Genomic DNA, 25847 nt, shown 5'->3' with positions numbered 1-25847 from the left:
TTCGTTTCAGTGTAGTGTATTAGGCAGCTTTATTGCTCAGTAGTTAGATTAGGGCATTTTAAGTAAATGCGTGACACGTGGCCTTTATACGTTTGCACCCTGCCAATGCCTTCCACCTTCCTTCAACATGCCCGTTATCTTAGATAAGTGATTGCAAAGTGCGCCTCGCATACCTCATCTGTGTGGCCATAAGTAGTTTTCTTTCTATCAAGTGTTTGCTTCTAACCTACATAAAATACTCCCCCCTCACCTTCCTTCTTGCCGGAGCCAGTACAGTAAGCTCACTCATTTTGGTTGATCTGAAGCCTCGCCGGGTTTCTCTTGCCGTTATGATGCCTGTTACCCGGTTCCTGTAGTGTCCGGTGTAGCCGCTTAATAAAGGCCTCCTCTCAGGTCACTATTGACATCTGGGGTGTAGTATGCGGTCAATTGTTGCAGCACAGGACCGTTCAAATGCAGCCACGCCACACTTCCAAAATGGCGCGCAGCATCGGGTAGCTCCGTTAGTCTCAAGTTTCCCCGTTAGCCTTAGGTGTCTGGGATTGTCTCCAATAGTGTTCCGGTGTATGCACCTCTTAGCCCTTAACTTCCAGGGAGTAAATTCAGCCCTGATTTCCTTGTATGCCAGCCATCTAAAACAGTTCAGCACGGAGCTCACAAATTAAGCAGCCATCACTCTAAGGCTTCAGGCCCCGCCCCCTTCATGAACATTTTAAATGGGCTGAGCTTGCTAAGAGATCATATCTTATTGTGTTATCAATCTGTGTAAACACAAACGCTTAGGGAATGTGTGATTGAAATAGTGCACTGGGTATGGGGTATCAAACTCCTTACAGAAAAATAGATCCTTCAATCTATTAAAAGTATGTGAACAAAGAAAGGGGTGTAAGGGTGCTCAAAGCTAAAGAAAACCAGCTAGAAACTGCTAAAACATATATATGCAAAGAATATAATAAAAGTATCAAACCCAATAGAAAAGTTAAAATAATTTATTCTTAAGTGCAGAGAAATGTAATGAAGCTAGAGACACGTCTCTAAAAAAAATATATAAAAAAAGAGTTAAAAGGTCAACATGTTCAAGTTAGGCTAAATTGTTGAGCATAACGGATGCAGAATATATAAAAAAGGTTATACCTCGTGAATAAAAGTCACAAGCTGTCTCTAAGTAAAGACAATCAGACCCAATATCTATGTCACATTTGATATATATGTACAACAATTATCTATGTCACATTAGTACAACAATTTTATCTATGCTCAAGATCGTATCTAAAATAATACACAGCAGATTAGCTAGAAATCTAAACCACAGGCTAACTGGATTTGGTCTATATAAATATGCACCAAACACACGCTAAGTTAAAGCACTTGAATATTAAATGGAAAAGGTTTCACACTAGTATATAGAACAGAGTCCATTGGATCCAGCAGGGTTAAAAAGGGGAAAGCACTGTTATCCCAGATTAGGTATAGGAAGTAAAGCTTAGAATGTCAGATATCTTTTCAGCATCTAGCCGATAGATGGTATTTAAAAAATGACGTTCCTGTTATTAATGTATTATTGTCCCTTAAAAATTTTGTTGTCCTGAAAGGAAAGAGTGTCCTGTGCGTTCCGCAATCTGGATGCTCGTGAGTAGTTCCTCGTGACTTTGGGCGTCTGATGTCACGGCCAACACTCCGGGGGCTCGTCTCAGCCCTACCAACCAGCTCCGACTTCCAAGCTGACACAGAGAAGGAATACCTTTAGAATTCCACTTTTTAGTGTGTAAACAAGCTGAGGGGTATATTATTATTCAGACTTCACCTGCCCTTAGTGCTATGCACGCAGGTTCTGTAGATGAGATAGTTGAAACAAATGAATCAATATGAGAACAACCCGAGTTGAAAAAGATTCTTGTTTGTGTAATAAAACTTTCAGATAGAAGGTACACAGTCCCACAATTCAACGCGTTTCACTCTCTCCAAGAGCTTTATCAAGAATAAGTTTGACCGTGTAACACCTTTTTAAAGGTACTGCTCCAACCTCATTGGTTAATCATCCAGTCCTCAGAAATAAGGCGGTATTGAATAATCAAACAAGCTTTACTACCTTCCCTCATTTGGTCTCCTTCATTTACGGTTATTAAGACAAAAACATTCTCATTTTTTACAGAGAGTCCTTTGGTCTTCTTAGTTAGAGGTGGTATTATATATCATTAAGTGCTTTACTACTTCAAAACAAGTTTATCATTTTAATATGTGCAAAAATAAACATTCTTATTAAAACAAATGTGCATGGAAAATCATATTATCACATACCTAAGGTCTATGTCTAAGGTATATGAAACAATGTATAATAGTGTACATAAAAAAATATTTTTACTACATACCTAAGGTATATAAAATAAAATCTATTATTATCTTGTACTTTTTCAAAGTCAAAAAAACTTCTGGAATAAAACCACATGTGATTAGGTGATATATGTTATATATTACGTGACAGATATATTCTTTATGTGTAAAAAAGTTGGTTATAGTGAATAGTGAATTTCTCCAACATAGGTGTGTCCGGTCCACGGCGTCATCCTTACTTGTGGGATATTCTCTTCCCCAACAGGAAATGGCAAAGAGTCCCAGCAAAGCTGGCCATATAGCCCCTCCCAGGCTCCGCCCACCCCAGTCATTCTCTTTGCCGTTGCACAGGCAACATCTCCACGGAGATGGCTTAGAGTTTTTTGGTGTTTAAATGTAGTTTTTATTCTTCAATCAAGTGTTTGTTATTTTAAAATAGTGCTGGTATGTACTATTTACTCTGAAACAGAAAAGAGAAGAAGATTTCTGTTTGTAAGAGGAAGATGATTTTTGCAAACGTTACTAAAATCGATTGCTGTTTCCACACAGGACTGTTGAGATGAAGTAACTTCAGTTGGGGGAAGCAGTTGGCAGACTTTTCTGCCTGAGGTATGACTGGCCACATTTCTAACAAGACTTTGTAATGCTGGAAGGCTGTCATTTTCCCTATGGGGACCGGTAAGCCATTTTCTTAGACTAAAGTAAAAGAATAAAGGGCTTTATAAGGGCTTAAAAAACTGGTAGACATTTTTCTGGGCTAAAACGATTACTTTGCAAGCATATTTGGCAGATTATGACACTTTATAGTTATTATAATCTTGGGGATTGTTGTTTAAAAACGGCAGGCACTGTATGGACACCTTTTTCAGATGGGGGCCTTCCCTAGTCATAGGCAGAGCCTCATTTTCGCGCCACTAATGCGCAGTTGTTTTTGGAAAGCAAGGCATGCAGATGCATGTGTGAGGAGCTGAGAACCACTGAAAAAGCTTATAGAAGGCATCATTTGGTATCGTATTCCCCTCTGGGCTTGGTTGGGTCTCAGCAAAGCAGATACCTGGGACTGTATAGGGGTTAAATGTAAAAACGGCTCCGGTTCCGTTATTTTAAGGGTTAAAGCTTTCAAATTTGGTGTGCAATACTTTTAAGGCTTTAAGACACTGTGGTGAACATTTCCTTCATGCTTTTTCGCATATTCAGTAATAAAGTGTGTTCTGTTTAAAATTTAAAGTGACAGTAACGGTTTTATTTTAAAACGTTTTTTGTGCTTTGTTGACAAGTTTAAGCCTGTTTAACATGTCTGAACCATCAGATAAGCGATGTTCTATATGTATGAAAGCCAATGTGTCTCCCCATTTAAATATATGTGATAATTGTGACATAGTGTCCAAACAAAGTAGGGACAATGATGCCACAGATAATAATATTGCCCAAGATGATTCTTCAAATGAGGGGAGTAAGCATGGTACTGCATCATCCCCTTCTGTGTCTACACCAGTTTTGCCCACACAAGAGGCCCCTAGTACATCTAGTGCGCCAATACTTATTACCATGCAACAATTAACGACTGTTATGGATAATTCTATTGCAAATATGTTATCTAAAATGCCTACTTATCAGAGAAAGCGCGATTGCTCTGTTTTAAACACTGAAGAGCAGGGGGACGCTGATGATAACGTTTCTGACATACCCTCACACCAATCTGAAGGGGCTAGGAGGGAGGTTTTGTCTGAGGGAGAAATTTCAGATTCAGGGAAAATTTCTCAACAAGCTGAACCTGATGTCGTAACATTCAAATTTAAATTAGAACATCTCCGCGCACTGCTTAAGGAGGTATTATCTACTCTGGATGATTGTGACAATTTGGTCATTCCAGAGAAATTATGTAAGATGGATAAGTTCCTAGAGGTTCCGGTGCCCCCCGATGCTTTTCCTATACCCAAGCGGGTGGCGGACATAGTAAATAAGGAATGGGAAAGGCCCGGCATACCTTTTGTTCCTCCCCCTATATTTAAGAAGTTATTTCCTATAGTCGACCCCAGAAAGGACTTATGGCAGACAGTCCCTAAGGTCGAGGGGGCGGTCTCTACTCTAAACAAACGCACTACTATTCCCATAGAAGATAGTTGTGCTTTCAAAGATCCTATGGATAAAAAATTAGAGGGTTTGCTCAAAAAGATGTTTGTTCAGCAAGGTTACCTTCTACAACCAATTTCATGCATTGTTCCTGTCACTACGGCAGCGTGTTTCTGGTTCGAAGAACTAGAAAAGTCGCTCAATAAAGAATCTTCGTATGAGGAGGTTATGGACAGAGTTCAAGCACTTAAATTGGCTAACTCTTTTATTCTAGATGCCGCTTTGCAATTAGCTAGATTAGCGGCGAAAAATTCAGGGTTTGCTATCGTGGCGCGCAGAGCGCTTTGGCTAAAGTCTTGGTCTGGGGTGTAGTATGCGGTCAATTGTTGCAGCACAGGACCGTTCAAATGCAGCCACGCCACACTTCCAAAATGGCGCGCAGCATCGGGTAGCTCCGTTAGTCTCAAGTTTCCCCGTTAGCCTTAGGTGTCTGGGATTGTCTCCAATAGTGTTCCGGTGTATGCACCTCTTAGCCCTTAACTTCCAGGGAGTAAATTCAGCCCTGATTTCCTTGTATGCCAGCCATCTAAAACAGTTCAGCACGGAGCTCACAAATTAAGCAGCCATCACTCTAAGGCTTCAGGCCCCGCCCCCTTCATGAACATTTTAAATGGGCTGAGCTTGCTAAGAGATCATATCTTATTGTGTTATCAATCTGTGTAAACACAAACGCTTAGGGAATGTGTGATTGAAATAGTGCACTGGGTATGGGGTATCAAACTCCTTACAGAAAAATAGATCCTTCAATCTATTAAAAGTATGTGAACAAAGAAAGGGGTGTAAGGGTGCTCAAAGCTAAAGAAAACCAGCTAGAAACTGCTAAAACATATATATGCAAAGAATATAATAAAAGTATCAAACCCAATAGAAAAGTTAAAATAATTTATTCTTAAGTGCAGAGAAATGTAATGAAGCTAGAGACACGTCTCTAAAAAAAATATATAAAAAAAGAGTTAAAAGGTCAACATGTTCAAGTTAGGCTAAATTGTTGAGCATAACGGATGCAGAATATATTAAAAAGGTTATACCTCGTGAATAAAAGTCACAAGCTGTCTCTAAGTAAAGACAATCAGACCCAATATCTATGTCACATTTGATATATATGTACAACAATTATCTATGTCACATTAGTACAACAATTTTATCTATGCTCAAGATCGTATCTAAAATAATACACAGCAGATTAGCTAGAAATCTAAACCACAGGCTAACTGGATTTGGTCTATATAAATATGCACCAAACACACGCTAAGTTAAAGCACTTGAATATTAAATGGAAAAGGTTTCACACTAGTATATAGAACAGAGTCCATTGGATCCAGCAGGGTTAAAAAGGGGAAAGCACTGTTATCCCAGATTAGGTATAGGAAGTAAAGCTTAGAATGTCAGATATCTTTTCAGCATCTAGCCGATAGATGGTATTTAAAAAATGACGTTCCTGTTATTAATGTATTATTGTCCCTTAAAAATTTTGTTGTCCTGAAAGGAAAGAGTGTCCTGTGCGTTCCGCAATCTGGATGCTCGTGAGTAGTTCCTCGTGACTTTGGGCGTCTGATGTCACGGCCAACACTCCGGGGGCTCGTCTCAGCCCTACCAACCAGCTCCGACTTCCAAGCTGACACAGAGAAGGAATACCTTTAGAATTCCACTTTTTAGTGTGTAAACAAGCTGAGGGGTATATTATTATTCAGACTTCACCTGCCCTTAGTGCTATGCACGCAGGTTCTGTAGATGAGATAGTTGAAACAAATGAATCAATATGAGAACAACCCGAGTTGAAAAAGATTCTTGTTTGTGTAATAAAACTTTCAGATAGAAGGTACACAGTCCCACAATTCAACGCGTTTCACTCTCTCCAAGAGCTTTATCAAGAATAAGTTTGACCGTGTAACACCTTTTTAAAGGTACTGCTCCAACCTCATTGGTTAATCATCCAGTCCTCAGAAATAAGGCGGTATTGAATAATCAAACAAGCTTTACTACCTTCCCTCATTTGGTCTCCTTCATTTACGGTTATTAAGACAAAAACATTCTCATTTTTTACAGAGAGTCCTTTGGTCTTCTTAGTTAGAGGTGGTATTATATATCATTAAGTGCTTTACTACTTCAAAACAAGTTTATCATTTTAATATGTGCAAAAATAAACATTCTTATTAAAACAAATGTGCATGGAAAATCATATTATCACATACCTAAGGTCTATGTCTAAGGTATATGAAACAATGTATAATAGTGTACATAAAAAAATATTTTTACTACATACCTAAGGTATATAAAATAAAATCTATTATTATCTTGTACTTTTTCAAAGTCAAAAAAACTTCTGGAATAAAACCACATGTGATTAGGTGATATATGTTATATATTACGTGACAGATATATTCTTTATGTGTAAAAAAGTTGGTTATAGTGAATAGTGAATTTCTCCAACATAGGTGTGTCCGGTCCACGGCGTCATCCTTACTTGTGGGATATTCTCTTCCCCAACAGGAAATGGCAAAGAGTCCCAGCAAAGCTGGCCATATAGCCCCTCCCAGGCTCCGCCCACCCCAGTCATTCTCTTTGCCGTTGCACAGGCAACATCTCCACGGAGATGGCTTAGAGTTTTTTGGTGTTTAAATGTAGTTTTTATTCTTCAATCAAGTGTTTGTTATTTTAAAATAGTGCTGGTATGTACTATTTACTCTGAAACAGAAAAGAGAAGAAGATTTCTGTTTGTAAGAGGAAGATGATTTTTGCAAACGTTACTAAAATCGATTGCTGTTTCCACACAGGACTGTTGAGATGAAGTAACTTCAGTTGGGGGAAGCAGTTGGCAGACTTTTCTGCCTGAGGTATGACTGGCCACATTTCTAACAAGACTTTGTAATGCTGGAAGGCTGTCATTTTCCCTATGGGGACCGGTAAGCCATTTTCTTAGACTAAAGTAAAAGAATAAAGGGCTTTATAAGGGCTTAAAAAACTGGTAGACATTTTTCTGGGCTAAAACGATTACTTTGCAAGCATATTTGGCAGATTATGACACTTTATAGTTATTATAATCTTGGGGATTGTTGTTTAAAAACGGCAGGCACTGTATGGACACCTTTTTCAGATGGGGGCCTTCCCTAGTCATAGGCAGAGCCTCATTTTCGCGCCACTAATGCGCAGTTGTTTTTGGAAAGCAAGGCATGCAGATGCATGTGTGAGGAGCTGAGAACCACTGAAAAAGCTTATAGAAGGCATCATTTGGTATCGTATTCCCCTCTGGGCTTGGTTGGGTCTCAGCAAAGCAGATACCTGGGACTGTATAGGGGTTAAATGTAAAAACGGCTCCGGTTCCGTTATTTTAAGGGTTAAAGCTTTCAAATTTGGTGTGCAATACTTTTAAGGCTTTAAGACACTGTGGTGAACATTTCCTTCATGCTTTTTCGCATATTCAGTAATAAAGTGTGTTCTGTTTAAAATTTAAAGTGACAGTAACGGTTTTATTTTAAAACGTTTTTTGTGCTTTGTTGACAAGTTTAAGCCTGTTTAACATGTCTGAACCATCAGATAAGCGATGTTCTATATGTATGAAAGCCAATGTGTCTCCCCATTTAAATATATGTGATAATTGTGACATAGTGTCCAAACAAAGTAGGGACAATGATGCCACAGATAATAATATTGCCCAAGATGATTCTTCAAATGAGGGGAGTAAGCATGGTACTGCATCATCCCCTTCTGTGTCTACACCAGTTTTGCCCACACAAGAGGCCCCTAGTACATCTAGTGCGCCAATACTTATTACCATGCAACAATTAACGACTGTTATGGATAATTCTATTGCAAATATGTTATCTAAAATGCCTACTTATCAGAGAAAGCGCGATTGCTCTGTTTTAAACACTGAAGAGCAGGGGGACGCTGATGATAACGTTTCTGACATACCCTCACACCAATCTGAAGGGGCTAGGAGGGAGGTTTTGTCTGAGGGAGAAATTTCAGATTCAGGGAAAATTTCTCAACAAGCTGAACCTGATGTCGTAACATTCAAATTTAAATTAGAACATCTCCGCGCACTGCTTAAGGAGGTATTATCTACTCTGGATGATTGTGACAATTTGGTCATTCCAGAGAAATTATGTAAGATGGATAAGTTCCTAGAGGTTCCGGTGCCCCCCGATGCTTTTCCTATACCCAAGCGGGTGGCGGACATAGTAAATAAGGAATGGGAAAGGCCCGGCATACCTTTTGTTCCTCCCCCTATATTTAAGAAGTTATTTCCTATAGTCGACCCCAGAAAGGACTTATGGCAGACAGTCCCTAAGGTCGAGGGGGCGGTCTCTACTCTAAACAAACGCACTACTATTCCCATAGAAGATAGTTGTGCTTTCAAAGATCCTATGGATAAAAAATTAGAGGGTTTGCTCAAAAAGATGTTTGTTCAGCCAGGTTACCTTCTACAACCAATTTCATGCATTGTTCCTGTCACTACGGCAGCGTGTTTCTGGTTCGAAGAACTAGAAAAGTCGCTCAATAAAGAATCTTCGTATGAGGAGGTTATGGACAGAGTTCAAGCACTTAAATTGGCTAACTCTTTTATTCTAGATGCCGCTTTGCAATTAGCTAGATTAGCGGCGAAAAATTCAGGGTTTGCTATCGTGGCGCGCAGAGCGCTTTGGCTAAAGTCTTGGTCTGGGGTGTAGTATGCGGTCAATTGTTGCAGCACAGGACCGTTCAAATGCAGCCACGCCACACTTCCAAAATGGCGCGCAGCATCGGGTAGCTCCGTTAGTCTCAAGTTTCCCCGTTAGCCTTAGGTGTCTGGGATTGTCTCCAATAGTGTTCCGGTGTATGCACCTCTTAGCCCTTAACTTCCAGGGAGTAAATTCAGCCCTGATTTCCTTGTATGCCAGCCATCTAAAACAGTTCAGCACGGAGCTCACAAATTAAGCAGCCATCACTCTAAGGCTTCAGGCCCCGCCCCCTTCATGAACATTTTAAATGGGCTGAGCTTGCTAAGAGATCATATCTTATTGTGTTATCAATCTGTGTAAACACAAACGCTTAGGGAATGTGTGATTGAAATAGTGCACTGGGTATGGGGTATCAAACTCCTTACAGAAAAATAGATCCTTCAATCTATTAAAAGTATGTGAACAAAGAAAGGGGTGTAAGGGTGCTCAAAGCTAAAGAAAACCAGCTAGAAACTGCTAAAACATATATATGCAAAGAATATAATAAAAGTATCAAACCCAATAGAAAAGTTAAAATAATTTATTCTTAAGTGCAGAGAAATGTAATGAAGCTAGAGACACGTCTCTAAAAAAAATATATAAAAAAAGAGTTAAAAGGTCAACATGTTCAAGTTAGGCTAAATTGTTGAGCATAACGGATGCAGAATATATAAAAAAGGTTATACCTCGTGAATAAAAGTCACAAGCTGTCTCTAAGTAAAGACAATCAGACCCAATATCTATGTCACATTTGATATATATGTACAACAATTATCTATGTCACATTAGTACAACAATTTTATCTATGCTCAAGATCGTATCTAAAATAATACACAGCAGATTAGCTAGAAATCTAAACCACAGGCTAACTGGATTTGGTCTATATAAATATGCACCAAACACACGCTAAGTTAAAGCACTTGAATATTAAATGGAAAAGGTTTCACACTAGTATATAGAACAGAGTCCATTGGATCCAGCAGGGTTAAAAAGGGGAAAGCACTGTTATCCCAGATTAGGTATAGGAAGTAAAGCTTAGAATGTCAGATATCTTTTCAGCATCTAGCCGATAGATGGTATTTAAAAAATGACGTTCCTGTTATTAATGTATTATTGTCCCTTAAAAATTTTGTTGTCCTGAAAGGAAAGAGTGTCCTGTGCGTTCCGCAATCTGGATGCTCGTGAGTAGTTCCTCGTGACTTTGGGCGTCTGATGTCACGGCCAACACTCCGGGGGCTCGTCTCAGCCCTACCAACCAGCTCCGACTTCCAAGCTGACACAGAGAAGGAATACCTTTAGAATTCCACTTTTTAGTGTGTAAACAAGCTGAGGGGTATATTATTATTCAGACTTCACCTGCCCTTAGTGCTATGCACGCAGGTTCTGTAGATGAGATAGTTGAAACAAATGAATCAATATGAGAACAACCCGAGTTGAAAAAGATTCTTGTTTGTGTAATAAAACTTTCAGATAGAAGGTACACAGTCCCACAATTCAACGCGTTTCACTCTCTCCAAGAGCTTTATCAAGAATAAGTTTGACCGTGTAACACCTTTTTAAAGGTACTGCTCCAACCTCATTGGTTAATCATCCAGTCCTCAGAAATAAGGCGGTATTGAATAATCAAACAAGCTTTACTACCTTCCCTCATTTGGTCTCCTTCATTTACGGTTATTAAGACAAAAACATTCTCATTTTTTACAGAGAGTCCTTTGGTCTTCTTAGTTAGAGGTGGTATTATATATCATTAAGTGCTTTACTACTTCAAAACAAGTTTATCATTTTAATATGTGCAAAAATAAACATTCTTATTAAAACAAATGTGCATGGAAAATCATATTATCACATACCTAAGGTCTATGTCTAAGGTATATGAAACAATGTATAATAGTGTACATAAAAAAATATTTTTACTACATACCTAAGGTATATAAAATAAAATCTATTATTATCTTGTACTTTTTCAAAGTCAAAAAAACTTCTGGAATAAAACCACATGTGATTAGGTGATATATGTTATATATTACGTGACAGATATATTCTTTATGTGTAAAAAAGTTGGTTATAGTGAATAGTGAATTTCTCCAACATAGGTGTGTCCGGTCCACGGCGTCATCCTTACTTGTGGGATATTCTCTTCCCCAACAGGAAATGGCAAAGAGTCCCAGCAAAGCTGGCCATATAGCCCCTCCCAGGCTCCGCCCACCCCAGTCATTCTCTTTGCCGTTGCACAGGCAACATCTCCACGGAGATGGCTTAGAGTTTTTTGGTGTTTAAATGTAGTTTTTATTCTTCAATCAAGTGTTTGTTATTTTAAAATAGTGCTGGTATGTACTATTTACTCTGAAACAGAAAAGAGAAGAAGATTTCTGTTTGTAAGAGGAAGATGATTTTAGCAAACGTTACTAAAATCGATTGCTGTTTCCACACAGGACTGTTGAGATGAAGTAACTTCAGTTGGGGGAAGCAGTTGGCAGACTTTTCTGCCTGAGGTATGACTGGCCACATTTCTAACAAGACTTTGTAATGCTGGAAGGCTGTCATTTTCCCTATGGGGACCGGTAAGCCATTTTCTTAGACTAAAGTAAAAGAATAAAGGGCTTTATAAGGGCTTAAAAAACTGGTAGACATTTTTCTGGGCTAAAACGATTACTTTGCAAGCATATTTGGCAGATTATGACACTTTATAGTTATTATAATCTTGGGGATTGTTGTTTAAAAACGGCAGGCACTGTATGGACACCTTTTTCAGATGGGGGCCTTCCCTAGTCATAGGCAGAGCCTCATTTTCGCGCCACTAATGCGCAGTTGTTTTTGGAAAGCAAGGCATGCAGATGCATGTGTGAGGAGCTGAGAACCACTGAAAAAGCTTATAGAAGGCATCATTTGGTATCGTATTCCCCTCTGGGCTTGGTTGGGTCTCAGCAAAGCAGATACCTGGGACTGTATAGGGGTTAAATGTAAAAACGGCTCCGGTTCCGTTATTTTAAGGGTTAAAGCTTTCAAATTTGGTGTGCAATACTTTTAAGGCTTTAAGACACTGTGGTGAACATTTCCTTCATGCTTTTTCGCATATTCAGTAATAAAGTGTGTTCTGTTTAAAATTTAAAGTGACAGTAACGGTTTTATTTTAAAACGTTTTTTGTGCTTTGTTGACAAGTTTAAGCCTGTTTAACATGTCTGAACCATCAGATAAGCGATGTTCTATATGTATGAAAGCCAATGTGTCTCCCCATTTAAATATATGTGATAATTGTGACATAGTGTCCAAACAAAGTAGGGACAATGATGCCACAGATAATAATATTGCCCAAGATGATTCTTCAAATGAGGGGAGTAAGCATGGTACTGCATCATCCCCTTCTGTGTCTACACCAGTTTTGCCCACACAAGAGGCCCCTAGTACATCTAGTGCGCCAATACTTATTACCATGCAACAATTAACGACTGTTATGGATAATTCTATTGCAAATATGTTATCTAAAATGCCTACTTATCAGAGAAAGCGCGATTGCTCTGTTTTAAACACTGAAGAGCAGGGGGACGCTGATGATAACGTTTCTGACATACCCTCACACCAATCTGAAGGGGCTAGGAGGGAGGTTTTGTCTGAGGGAGAAATTTCAGATTCAGGGAAAATTTCTCAACAAGCTGAACCTGATGTCGTAACATTCAAATTTAAATTAGAACATCTCCGCGCACTGCTTAAGGAGGTATTATCTACTCTGGATGATTGTGACAATTTGGTCATTCCAGAGAAATTATGTAAGATGGATAAGTTCCTAGAGGTTCCGGTGCCCCCCGATGCTTTTCCTATACCCAAGCGGGTGGCGGACATAGTAAATAAGGAATGGGAAAGGCCCGGCATACCTTTTGTTCCTCCCCCTATATTTAAGAAGTTATTTCCTATAGTCGACCCCAGAAAGGACTTATGGCAGACAGTCCCTAAGGTCGAGGGGGCGGTCTCTACTCTAAACAAACGCACTACTATTCCCATAGAAGATAGTTGTGCTTTCAAAGATCCTATGGATAAAAAATTAGAGGGTTTGCTCAAAAAGATGTTTGTTCAGCAAGGTTACCTTCTACAACCAATTTCATGCATTGTTCCTGTCACTACGGCAGCGTGTTTCTGGTTCGAAGAACTAGAAAAGTCGCTCAATAAAGAATCTTCGTATGAGGAGGTTATGGACAGAGTTCAAGCACTTAAATTGGCTAACTCTTTTATTCTAGATGCCGCTTTGCAATTAGCTAGATTAGCGGCGAAAAATTCAGGGTTTGCTATCGTGGCGCGCAGAGCGCTTTGGCTAAGGTCTTGGTCAGCGGATGTATCTTCCAAGACAAGATTGCTTAACATCCCTTTCAAGGGTAAAACTCTGTTTGGTCCTGATTTGAAAGAGATTATTTCAGACATCACTGGGGGAAAGGGCCACGCCCTTCCTCAGGATAGGTCTTTTAAGGCTAAAAATAGGCCTAATTTTTGTCCCTTTCGCAGAAACGGACCAGCCTCTACTTCTACATCCTCTAAGCAAGAGGGTAATGCTTCTCAACCCAAACCAGCCTGGAGACCAATGCAAGGCTGGAACAAGGGTAAGCAGGCCAAGAAACCTGCTACTGCTACCAAAACAGCATGAAGGGATGGCCCCCGATCCGGGACCGGATCTGGTGGGGGGCAGACTTTCTCTCTTTGCTCAGGCCTGGGCAAGAGATGTTCAGGATCCTTGGGCACTAGAAATAGTTTCTCAAGGTTATCTCCTGGAATTCAAGGAACTACCCCCAAGGGGAAGGTTCCACAGGTCTCAATTATCTTCAAACCAAATAAAAAGACAGGCATTCTTACATTGTGTAGAAGACCTGTTAAAGATGGGAGTAATTCATCCAGTTCCAATAGGAGAACAAGGGATGGGGTTTTACTCCAACCTGTTCATAGTTCCCAAAAAAGAGGGAACATTCAGACCAATTTTAGATCTCAAGATCCTAAACAAATTTCTCAGGGTTCCATCGTTCAAAATGGAAACCATTCGAACGATCCTTCCTACCATCCAGGAAGGTCAATTTATGACCACGGTGGATTTAAAGGATGCGTACCTACATATTCCTATCCACAAGGAACATCATCAGTTCCTAAGGTTCGCTTTTCTAGACAAGCATTACCAGTTTGTGGCACTTCCATTCGGTTTAGCCACTGCTCCGAGAATTTTCACAAAGGTACTAGGGTCCCTTCTAGCGGTTCTAAGACCAAGGGGCATTGCAGTAGTACCGTACCTGGACGACATCCTGATTCAAGCGTCGTCTCTGTCAAAAGCAAAGGCTCATACGGACATCGTCCTAGCCTTTCTCAGATCTCACGGGTGGAAAGTGAACATAGAGAAAAGTTCTCTTTCCCCGTCAACAAGAGTTCCCTTCTTGGGAACAATAATAGACTCCTTAGAAATGAGGATTTTTCTGACAGAGGTCAGAAAATCAAAACTTCTAAGCTCTTGTCAAGTACTTCATTCTGTTCTTCGTCCTTCCATAGCGCAGTGCATGGAAGTAATAGGATTGATGGTTGCAACAATGGACATAGTTCCTTTTGCACGAATTCATCTAAGACCATTACAACTGTGCATGCTCAGACAGTGGAATGGGGATTATACAGACTTGTCTCCGACGATTCAAGTAGATCAAAGGACCAGGGATTCACTCCGTTGGTGGCTGATCCTGGACAATCTGTCACAGGGAATGAGCTTCCGCAGAATCAACCATCAGGGGGGAACAAGGAGTTCCCTGGCGATGGAGGAAGTGACCAAAATAATTCAATGGGCAGAGGATCACTCCTGCCACTTGTCTGCAATCCACATCCCAGGAGTGGAAAATTGGGAAGCGGAGTCGTCAGACATTCCATCCGGGGGAGTGGGAACTCCATCCGGAAATCTTTGCCCAAATAACTCAATTATGGGGCATTCCAGACATGGATCTGATGGCTTCTCGTCAGAACTTCAAGGTTCCTTGTTACGGGTCCAGATCCAGGGATCCCAAGGCGACTCTAGTAGATGCACTAGTAGCACCTTGGACCTTCAACCTAGCTTATGTATTCCCACCGTTTCCTCTCATTCCCAGGCTGGTAGCCAGGATCAATCAGGAGAGGGCTTCGGTGATCTTAATAGCTCCTGCGTGGCCACGCAGGACTTGGTATGCAGACCTGGTGAATATGTCATCGGCTCCACCATGGAAGCTACCTTTGAGACAGGACCTTCTTGTTCAAGGTCCATTCGAACATCCGAATCTGGTTTCCCTCCAACTGACTGCTTGGAGATTGAACGCTTGATTTTATCAAAGCGTGGGTTTTCAGATTCTGTAATAGATACTCTGATTCAGGCTAGAAAGCCTGTAACTAGAAAAATTTACCATAAGATATGGAAAAAATATATCTGTTGGTGTGAATCTAAAGGATTTCCATGGAACAAGATAAAAATTCCTAAGATTCTATCCTTTCTACAAGAAGGTTTGGAGAAAGGATTATCTGCAAGTTCTTTGAAGGGACAGATCTCTGCTTTATCTGTTTTACTTCACAAAAGACTGGCAGCTGTGCCAGACGTTCAAGCGTTTGTTCAGTCTCTGGTTAGAATCAAGCCTGTTTACAGACCTTTGACTCCTCCCTGGAGTCTTAATCTAGTTCTTTCAGTTCTTCAAGGGGTTCCGTTTGAACCCTTACATTCCGTAGATATTAAGTTATTATCTTGGAAAGTTTTGTTTCTGGTTGCGATTTCTTCTGCTAGAAGAGTTTCAGAATTATCTGCTCTACAGTGTTCTCCTCCTTATCTGGTGTTCCACGCAGATAAGGTGGTTTTGCGTACTAAGCCTGGTTTTCTTCCTAAAGTTGTTTCTAACAAAAATATAAACCAGGAGATAGTTGTTCCTTCTTTGTGTCCGAACCCAAGTTCAAAGAAGGAACGTTTGTTACACAATTTGGACGTAGTCCGTGCTCTAAAATTCTATTTAGAGGCTACTAAAGATTTCAGACAAACATCATCTTTGTTTGTTGTCTATTCTGGTAAAAGGAGAGGTCAAAAAGCGACTTCTACCTCTCTTTCCTTTTGGCTTAAAAGCATTATCCGATTGGCTTATGAGACTGCCGGACGGCAGCCTCCTGAAAGAATCACAGCTCACTCTACTAGGGCTGTGGCTTCCACATGGGCCTTCAAGAATGAGGCTTCTGTTGATCAGATATGTAAGGCAGCGACTTGGTCTTCGCTGCACACTTTTGCCAAATTTTACAAATTTGATACTTTTGCTTCTTCGGAGGCTATTTTTGGGAGAAAGGTTTTGCAAACTGTGGTGCCTTCCATTTAGGTGACCTGATTTGCTCCCTCCCGTCATCCGTGTCCTAGAGCTTTGGTATTGGTTCCCACAAGTAAGGATGACACCGTGGACCGGACACACCTATGTTGGAGAAAACAGAATTTATGTTTACCTGATAAATTACTTTCTCCAACGGTGTGTCCGGTCCACGGCCCGCCCTGGTTTTTTTAATCAGGTCTGATGTATTATTTTTTCTAACTACAGTCACCACGGTACCATATAGTTTCTCCTATATATATTTCCTCCTGTCGGTCGAATGACTGGGGTGGGCGGAGCCTGGGAGGGGCTATATGGCCAGCTTTGCTGGGACTCTTTGCCATTTCCTGTTGGGGAAGAGAATATCCCACAAGTAAGGATGACGCCGTGGACCGGACACACCGTTGGAGAAAGTAATTTATCAGGTAAACATAAATTCTGTTTTTAATATATGCTGCTATCTAATCTAAAGGAAAGGTGATATGTCTAGCTCAGAGTTTAGACCTTTAGGGAATAGAGTGTAATATTTTAAGATAAGTTCAGCTTCCTTAAGTAATATTTTTTTTTGTATGTCTCCACCTCTCCAATGTTGTTTTACCTTTTGGATCCCCCAATAAGAAATGTCTTTTGGAGATGTGTGCTTAAACTTCCTGGATTTGGATCAAGGACGTAATAACTAAAGAAACCAGAGCGCTCTGCGATTGTCTTTTTTGAACAAACCATCAAAGGACTGACAGCGTGGGAAATCCCATCTGATTGGCTGATACCATACCACATGACCACTCCGAACACACGGAGCTAACTATGTCACACGCCAAGTGATCGAGGCTGACAAAGAGAGGAGCCTAAAGAAAAGGCCGACCCGGACACCGTCAACGGTGATTCACGAACCCGGCTATGACACTTGCTGACTAATATATAACAAGAGAGTCTACCCGGAAGGTTGGTCGCATCCTCAAGTAAACAGTAAGTCCACCCGATCCGGCATTACGTTTTAAAAAATCTGCTTCATTTTCAAGCTGATGGTGGAAACTTTCCATTATATATAACTTGTCTGCCTATCCCTGCATATGTATTGCCTGTAGCCTTTAATGCAAGGACTTTACACAACATTTCATCCATTGGATCTTAGAAGCAAATCAGTAGTGCTGACATATGAATTGACTTTTTAAACCCCGTCAATTACTTACCACCGGTGGTTTAGTGTTTTGTAAACTTATTTATGTTTTGATTATTAAATTATTATTTTCTTTGTGTGTTTAGATTGTTGTATATTTTATACCACTATTTATTGCTTATTTATTGCATATCTATTCCTTGTTTTTATGCCAATTTATAGACCTTTATTTAATAGATATATTTGTATATAGTTTTAAGTATCATATATAATATACCTTTTAGTACACGATATACCTAGCTGGTCTAGCGCCACATCTATTTGTATTAAGAAATGCCTTTTGTGTTACCTTTATGAACAGTTTTAAAATGTTTGTATAGATGTGTATCTTCAACACCATTCTCGATGTTACAAAGATGTTCTCTCATTCTGTCCCTAACGGCCCTCTTCGTTTCCCCAAAGTAAAAAAGATTGCAGGTGCATTTTAAAATGTATATTATACCTTTATGTGTACATCTTATTATCTCTTTGATTTGGAAAATGTCTTTTGAATTATTAATCTGTATCATTTTCTCCAACATAGGTGTGTCCGGTCCACGGCGTCATCCTTACTTGTGGGATATTCTCTTCCCCAACAGGAAATGGCAAAGAGCCCAGCAAAGCTGGTCACATGATCCCTCCTAGGCTCCGCCTTCCCCAGTCATTCTCTTTGCCGTTGCACAGGCAACATCTCCACGGAGATGGCTTAGAGTTTTTTGGTGTTTAAATGTAGTTTTTATTCTTCTATCAAGAGTTTGTTATTTTAAAATAGTGCTGGTATGTACTATTTACTCTGAAACAGAAAAGAGATGAAGATTTCTGTTTGTAAGAGGAAAATGATTTTAGCAACCGTTACTAAAATCGATGGCTGTTTCCACACAGGACTGTTGAGAGGAATTAACTTCAGTTGGGGGAAACAGGGAGCAGACTTTGGCTGCTCAAGGTATGACACATTTCTAACAAGACTTGGTAATGCTGGAAGCTGTCATTTTCCCTATGGGATCCGGTAAGCCATTTTCTTACATTTTAATATAAGAATAAAAGGGCTTCACAAGGGCTTTAAAGACTGGTAGACATTTTTATGGGCCAAAACGATTACTTTATAAGCATATTTAGTGGTTTTTAACTTTGGAGAGGTATTTTAATATTAGGAATTTTATTAAAAAAACGGCAGGCACTGTATTGGACACCTTTTTCACTGGGGGCCTTTGCTAGTCATAGGCAGAGCCTCATTTTCGCGCCACTAATGCGCAGTTGTTTTTGAGAAGCAAGGCATGCAGATGCATGTGTGAGGAGCTCAGACCCACTGAAAAAGCATTTTGAAGGCGTCATTTGGTATCGTATTCCCCTCTGGGCTTGGTTGGGTCTCAGCAAAGCTGATACCAGGGACTGTATAGGGGTTAAATGTAAAAACGGCTCCGGTTCCGTTATTTTAAGGGTTAAAGCTTTCAAATTTGGTGTGCAATACTTTTAAGGCTTTAAGACACTGTGGTGAAATTTTGGTGAATTTTGAACATTTCCTTCATGCTTTTTCGCATATTCAGTAATAAAGTGTGTTCTGTTTAAAATTTAAAGTGACAGTAACGGTTTTATTTAAAAACGTTTTTTGTGCTTTGTTGACAAGTTTAAGCCTGTTTAACATGCCTGAAACATCAGATAAGCGATGTTCTATATGTATGAAAGCCAATGTGCCTCCCAATTTAACTATATGTGATGATTGTGACATAGTGTCCAAAATAAGTAGGGACCATGATGCCACTAAAAATGATAATGCCCAAGATGATTCTTCTGATGAGGGGAGTAAGCATGGTACTGCATCGTCCCCTTCTGTGTCTACACCAGTCTTGCCCGCACAAGAGGCCCCTAGTACATCTAGTGCGCCAATACTTATTACCATGCAACAATTAACGGCTGTTATGGATAATTCTATTGCAAAAATGTTATCTAAAATGCCTACTTATCAGAGAAAGCGCGATTGCTCTGTTTTAGACACTGAAGAGCAAGAGAACGCTGATGATAACGTTTCTGACATGCCCTCACACCATTCTGAAAGGGACAGGAGGGAGGTTTTGTCTGAGGGAGAAATTTCAGATTCAGAAAAAATTTCTCAACAAGCTGAACCTGATGTTATAACATTTAAATTTAAATTAGAACATCTCCGCGCACTGCTTAAGGAGGTATTATCTACTCTGGATGATTGTGACAATTTGGTCATTCCAGAGAAATTATGTAAGATGGACAGGTTCCTTGAGGTCCCGGTGCCCCCCGAAGCTTTTCCTATACCCAAGCGGGTGGCGGACATTGTAAATAAAGAATCGGAAAGGCCCGGCATTCCTTTTGTCCCTCCCCCTATATTTAAGAAATTATTTCCTATGGTCGACCCCAGGAAGGACTTATGGCAGACAGTCCCCAAGGTCGAGGGGGCGGTTTCTACTCTAAACAAACGCACCACTATCCCTATAGAAGATAATTGTGCTTTCAAAGATCCTATGGATAAAAAATTAGAGGGTTTGCTTAAAAAGATGTTTGTTCAGCAGGGTTACCTTCTACAACCAATTTCGTGCATTGTACCTGTCACTACAGCAGCGTGTTTCTGGTTCGAGGAACTAGAAAAGTCGCTCAATCAGGCATCCCCCTATGAGGAGGTTATGAACAAAGTTCAAGCACTTAAGTTGGCTAACTCTTTTACCTTAGACGCCACTTTGCAATTAGCCAAATTAGCGGCGAAAAATTCAGGTTTTGCTATCGTGGCGCGCAGAGCGCTTTGGCTAAAATCTTGGTCGGCGGATGTGTCCTCCAAGAATAGATTGCTTAACATTCCTTTCAAGGGGAAAACGCTGTTTGGCCCTGACTTGAAAGAGATTATTTCAGACATCACTGGGGGTAAGGGCCATGCCCTTCCTCAGGATAAGTCTTTTAAGGCTAAAAATAAGACTAATTTTCGTCCCTTTCGCAGAAACGGACCAGCCTCGAATTCCACATCCTCTAAGCAAGAGGGTAATTCTTCTCAAACCAAGCCAGCCTGGAGATCGATGCAAGGCTGGAACAAAGGTAAGCAGGCCAAGAAGCCCGCTACCGCTACCAAGACAGCATGAGATGCTGGCCCCCGATCCGGGACCGGATCTAGTGGGGGGCAGACTCTCTCTCTTCGCTCAGGCTTGGGCAAGAGATGTTCAGGATCCTTGGGCGATGGAAATAGTTTCTCAGGGTTATCTCCTGGAATTCAAGGAACTACCCCCAAGGGGAAGGTTCCACAGGTCTCAATTGTCTTCAGACCAAATAAAAAGACAGGCATTCTTACATTGTGTAGAAGATCTGTTAAAAATGGGAGTGATTCATCCTGTTCCATTAGGAGAACAAGGGATGGGGTTTTACTCCAATCTGTTCATAGTTCCCAAAAAAGAGGGAACATTCAGGCCAATTTTGGATCTCAAGATCCTAAACAAATTTCTCAAGGTTCCATCGTTCAAGATGGAAACCATTCGGACAATTCTTCCTACCATCCAGGAAGGTCAATTCATGACCACGGTGGATTTAAAGGATGCGTATCTACATATTCCTATCCACAAGGAACATCATCGGTTCCTAAGATTCGCCTTTCTGGACAAGCATTACCAGTTTGTGGCACTTCCATTCGGACTAGCCACTGCTCCAAGAATTTTCACAAAGGTACTAGGGTCCCTTCTAGCCGTACTAAGGCCAAGGGGCATTGCAGTAGTACCCTACCTGGACGACATACTGATTCAAGCGTCGTCTCTACCTCAAGCAAAGGCTCATACGGACATTGTCCTAGCCTTTCTCAGATCTCACGGGTGGAAAGTGAACGTAGAAAAAAGTTCTCTTTTTCCGTCAACAAGAGTTCCCTTTTTGGGAACAATAATAGATTCCTTGGAAATGAAGATTTTTCTGACAGAAACCAGAAAATCAAAACTTCTAAGCTCTTGTCAAGTGCTTCATTCCGTTCTTCTTCCTTCCATAGCACAGTGCATGGAAGTAATCGGTTTGATGGTTGCGGCAATGGACATAGTTCCTTTTGCGCGGATTCATCTAAGACCATTACAACTGTGCATGCTCAGACAGTGGAATGGGGATTATACAGACTTGTCTCCGACGATTCAAGTAGATCAAAGGACCAGAGATTCACTCCGTTGGTGGCTGATCCTGGACAACCTGTCACAGGGAATGAGCTTCCGCAGACCAGAGTGGGTCATTGTCACGACCGACGCCAGTCTGGTGGGCTGGGGCGCGGTCTGGGGACCCCTGAAAGCTCAGGGTCTATGGTCTCGGGAAGAATCTCTTCTCCCGATAAACATTCTGGAACTGAGAGCGATATTCAGTATATCAAAAGACTCTCACCCTAGAGCTAAGGGAAAGACCTTAAAAAAGCCTCCTCTTTATATCCCGTTATTCTCCCAACAAACGGTTATAAAAGAACAATTAAAAAAGGTATTTTGCCTACAAGAGGTAAAAAATGTAAGAGGGGCGCTTATTTGCATAAGCTAAGGTCAATAATTTATAAAACAGCGCTTAGGGTTATATTCCCAATATTTATTAGCAAAATTATATTAGCAACAATTTTTTAGCAAAAAATGAAATACAATATAAGAGGGTATGCGTGTACAAATGTGGCCACTATTTGATACACTAAACTGAATTGCAATTCATAAAACCTATATACTGTAGCAATAAATAAAACCTATACACTGATAGCAATAAATAAAACTAATAGCATTAAATAAAACCTATAGCATTAAATAAAACTTATACACTGATAGCAATAAAAATAAAAGTAGACTCTCGATAGTAGCAGTTAATAGCTTAATTAATAATTCTGTCCATATGTCTTATTACCAGAATCGGCAAACTTTATACACTGTTGCAATGATATTCAATGCTCTCAAAGCTTGGCCTCAGCTAGCAAGGGCCAAATTCATAAGGTTTCAATCCGACAACATAACGACTGTTGCATATATCAACCATCAGGGGGGAACAAGGAGTTCCCTGGCGATGGAGGAAGTGACCAAGATAATTCATTGGGCGGAGGATCACTCCTGCCACTTGTCTGCAATCCACATCCCAGGAGTGGAAAATTGGGAAGCGGATTTTCTGAGTCGTCAGACATTCCATCCGGGGGAGTGGGAACTCCATCCGGAAATTTTTGCCCAAATAACTCAATTATGGGGCATTCCAGACATGGATCTGATGGCCTCTCGCCAGATCTTCAAGGTTCCTTGTTACGGGTCCAGATCCAGGGATCCCAAGGCGACGCTAGTAGATGCACTAGTAGCACCTTGGACCTTCAACCTAGCTTATGTGTTTCCACCGTTTCCTCTCATTCCCAGGCTGGTAGCCAGGATCAATCAAGAGAGGGCTTCGGTGATCTTGATAGCTCCTGCGTGGCCACGCAGAACTTGGTATGCAGACCTGGTGAATATGTCATCGGCTCCACCATGGAAGCTACCTTTGAGGCGGGACCTTCTTGTTCAAGGTCCGTTCGAACATCCGAATCTGGCATCACTCCAACTGACTGCTTGGAGATTGAACGCTTGATTTTATCAAAGCGTGGGTTTTCAGATTCTGTTATAGATACTCTGATTCAGGCTAGAAAGCCTGTAACTAGAAAGATTTACCATAAAATATGGAAAAAATATATCTGTTGGTGTGAATCTAAAGGATTCCCATGGAACAAGGTAAAGATTCCTAAGATTCTATCCTTTCTACAAGAGGGTTTGGAGAAAGGATTATCTGCAAGTTCTCTGAAGGGACAGATCTCCGCTTTATCTGTTCTACTTCACAAAAGGCTGGCAACTGTGCCAGACGTTCAAGCGTTTGTTCAGGCTCTGGTTAGGATCAAGCCTGTTTACAAACCTTTGACTCCTCCCTGGAGTCTAAACCTAGTTCTTTCAGTTCTTCAAGGGGTTCCGTTTGAACCTTTACATTCCGTAGATATCAAGTTATTATCTTGGAAAGTTTTGTTTTTGGTTGCAATCTCTTCTGCTAGAAGAGTTTCTGAGTTATCTGCTCTGCAGTGTTCTCCGCCCTATCTGGTGTTCCATGCAGATAAGGTGGTTTTGCGTACTAAGCCTGGTTTTCTTCCAAAAGTTGTTTCCAACAAGAATATCAACCAGGAGATAGTTGTACCTTCTTTGTGTCCGAATCCAGTGTCAAAGAAGGAACGTTTGTTACACAATTTGGATGTAGTCCGTGCTCTAAAATTCTATTTAGAGGCTACTAAAGATTTCAGACAAACATCTTCTTTGTTTGTCGTCTATTCTGGTAAGAGGAGAGGTCAAAAAGCGACTTCTACCTCTCTTTCCTTTTGGCTTAAAAGCATTATCCGATTGGCTTATGAGACTGCCGGACGGCAGCCTCCTGAAAGAATCACAGCTCACTCTACTAGGGCTGTGGCTTCCACTTGGGCCTTCAAGAACGAGGCTTCTGTTGATCAGATATGTAAGGCAGCGACTTGGTCTTCACTGCACACTTTTACCAAATTTTACAAATTTGATACTTTTGCTTCTTCTGAGGCTATTTTTGGGAGAAAGGTTTTGCAAGCCGTGGTGCCTTCCATCTAGGTGACCTGATTTGCTCCCTCCCATCATCCGTGTCCTAAAGCTTTGGTATTGGTTCCCACAAGTAAGGATGACGCCGTGGACCGGACACACCTATGTTGGAGAAAACAGAATTTATGTTTACCTGATAAATTACTTTCTCCAACGGTGTGTCCGGTCCACGGCCCGCCCTGGTTTTTTTAATCAGGTCTGATGATTTATTTTTTCTAACTACAGTCACCACGGTATCATATGATTTCTCCTATGCAAATATTCCTCCTTTACGTCGGTCGAATGACTGGGGAAGGCGGAGCCTAGGAGGGATCATGTGACCAGCTTTGCTGGGCTCTTTGCCATTTCCTGTTGGGGAAGAGAATATCCCACAAGTAAGGATGACGCCGTGGACCGGACACACCGTTGGAGAAAGTAATTTATCAGGTAAACATAAATTCTGTTTTTACTTTGCTACTGTGGCCGCAAGCTTTACATGAATAACATAGAAAAAAAACCTGCCAATCTTTCTTTTAGATCTTTCTGTATCATCACTTTTTTATTCTGTTTCTTTAGTTCACTGGGTGCTAAAATTGATTTTAAATTAGTGGCTTTTTTAAAGACAAAGCTTGGGTTATTGGATATTTTTTCCCCTAAAATATTATCCTCTTTAATTAGATGCCAGTGTTTTTTTTACAATTCTCTTAAAGGAACATAATACTCATATGCTAAATCACTTGAAACTGATGCAGTATAAGTGTAAAAAGCTGACAGGAAAATATCACCTGAGCATCTCTATGTAAAAAAGGAAGATATTTTACCTCACAATCTCCTCAGCTCAGTAGAGTTAGTTCTGTGTAAAAAGTTATACTTCAGCTGCTCCCAGCTGCAGGTAAAAAAATTTAAAAAAATGAAGAAATGAACAGCAGCCAATCAGCATCAGCAGTGCTGAGGTCATGAACGTTTACTGTGATCTCATGAGATTTGACTTGACTCTCATGAGATTTCATTGTAAACTTCCTTTACCTGATTGGTGAAATAATATGAGAGTGCACGATGCTCATCCCTTCAGATGTCCCAGGACAGACACACTAAAATGCTGCTTAGAAATCCTTTACAATGGGAGGTGGCTACTGAGGAACTTTTGAGGTAAAATATCTTTCTTTTTTACATAGAAATGTTCAGGAGATATTTTCTAGTCAGCTTTTTACAGCTATGCTGCATCACTTTCAAGTGTTTAAACATTTGGGTATCATGGCCCTTTAAGGAAAACCAAATAAAGTTCTGAATCAAGGATCGGTCTGTGTCCTCTGGATGAGTTTTTCAGCTTGTTAGCATTCCTCAGTGAGATCCCATAAAAAAGGAAACAGAAAATTGCAACATAGTGTGAATCTGTAATGGCACTTTGAGGAAGTAGTTGTTTTGTAACAAATGACTACTCACATTTGTTGGAGCTTTCCACTAAGCTCAAGGATATGCGCACTCCCACTTTATACTGATGGGAAAACAGTACACTAGGCAAAACTTGGATACAAATTTATTTTAAAATATATAAAAGCGTCACATAAGCCTTGATAACACCACAATGTAAGGGTACAAAAGCAGATATGCTGTAACAAATGCTTCAAATCGCCAAACTTGCAAAGAGGTAAATGGAGCGCTAAGCCCCCA

General features: G+C 40.5%; 1 protein-coding gene across 4 annotated transcripts in view; it reads left to right on the top strand.

Moving 5' to 3' along the window:
• LOC128659843 (gastrula zinc finger protein XlCGF26.1-like) overlaps window positions 1–25847 on the top strand; it is a 164640-nt gene that overhangs the window by 108000 nt on the left and 30793 nt on the right. The window contains exon 2 of one of the 4 annotated variants that reach the window (XM_053713417.1): window positions 17097–17444. The exons of 2 other annotated variants lie outside the window; for them this stretch is intronic. The gene's annotated coding sequence lies outside the window, so the exon portion shown is untranslated. Of the gene's footprint in view, window positions 1–17005; window positions 17445–25847 lie in introns of those variants that run through there. One more of the 4 variants, XM_053713419.1, reaches the window with a different exon arrangement.

This window comes from Bombina bombina, chromosome 5 (genome assembly GCF_027579735.1).
Source record: "Bombina bombina isolate aBomBom1 chromosome 5, aBomBom1.pri, whole genome shotgun sequence".
NCBI classification, from domain to species: domain Eukaryota; kingdom Metazoa; phylum Chordata; class Amphibia; order Anura; family Bombinatoridae; genus Bombina; species Bombina bombina.
Note: the sequence above shows the minus strand (reverse complement) of the source record. Positions and strands in the feature narration are given on the sequence as shown.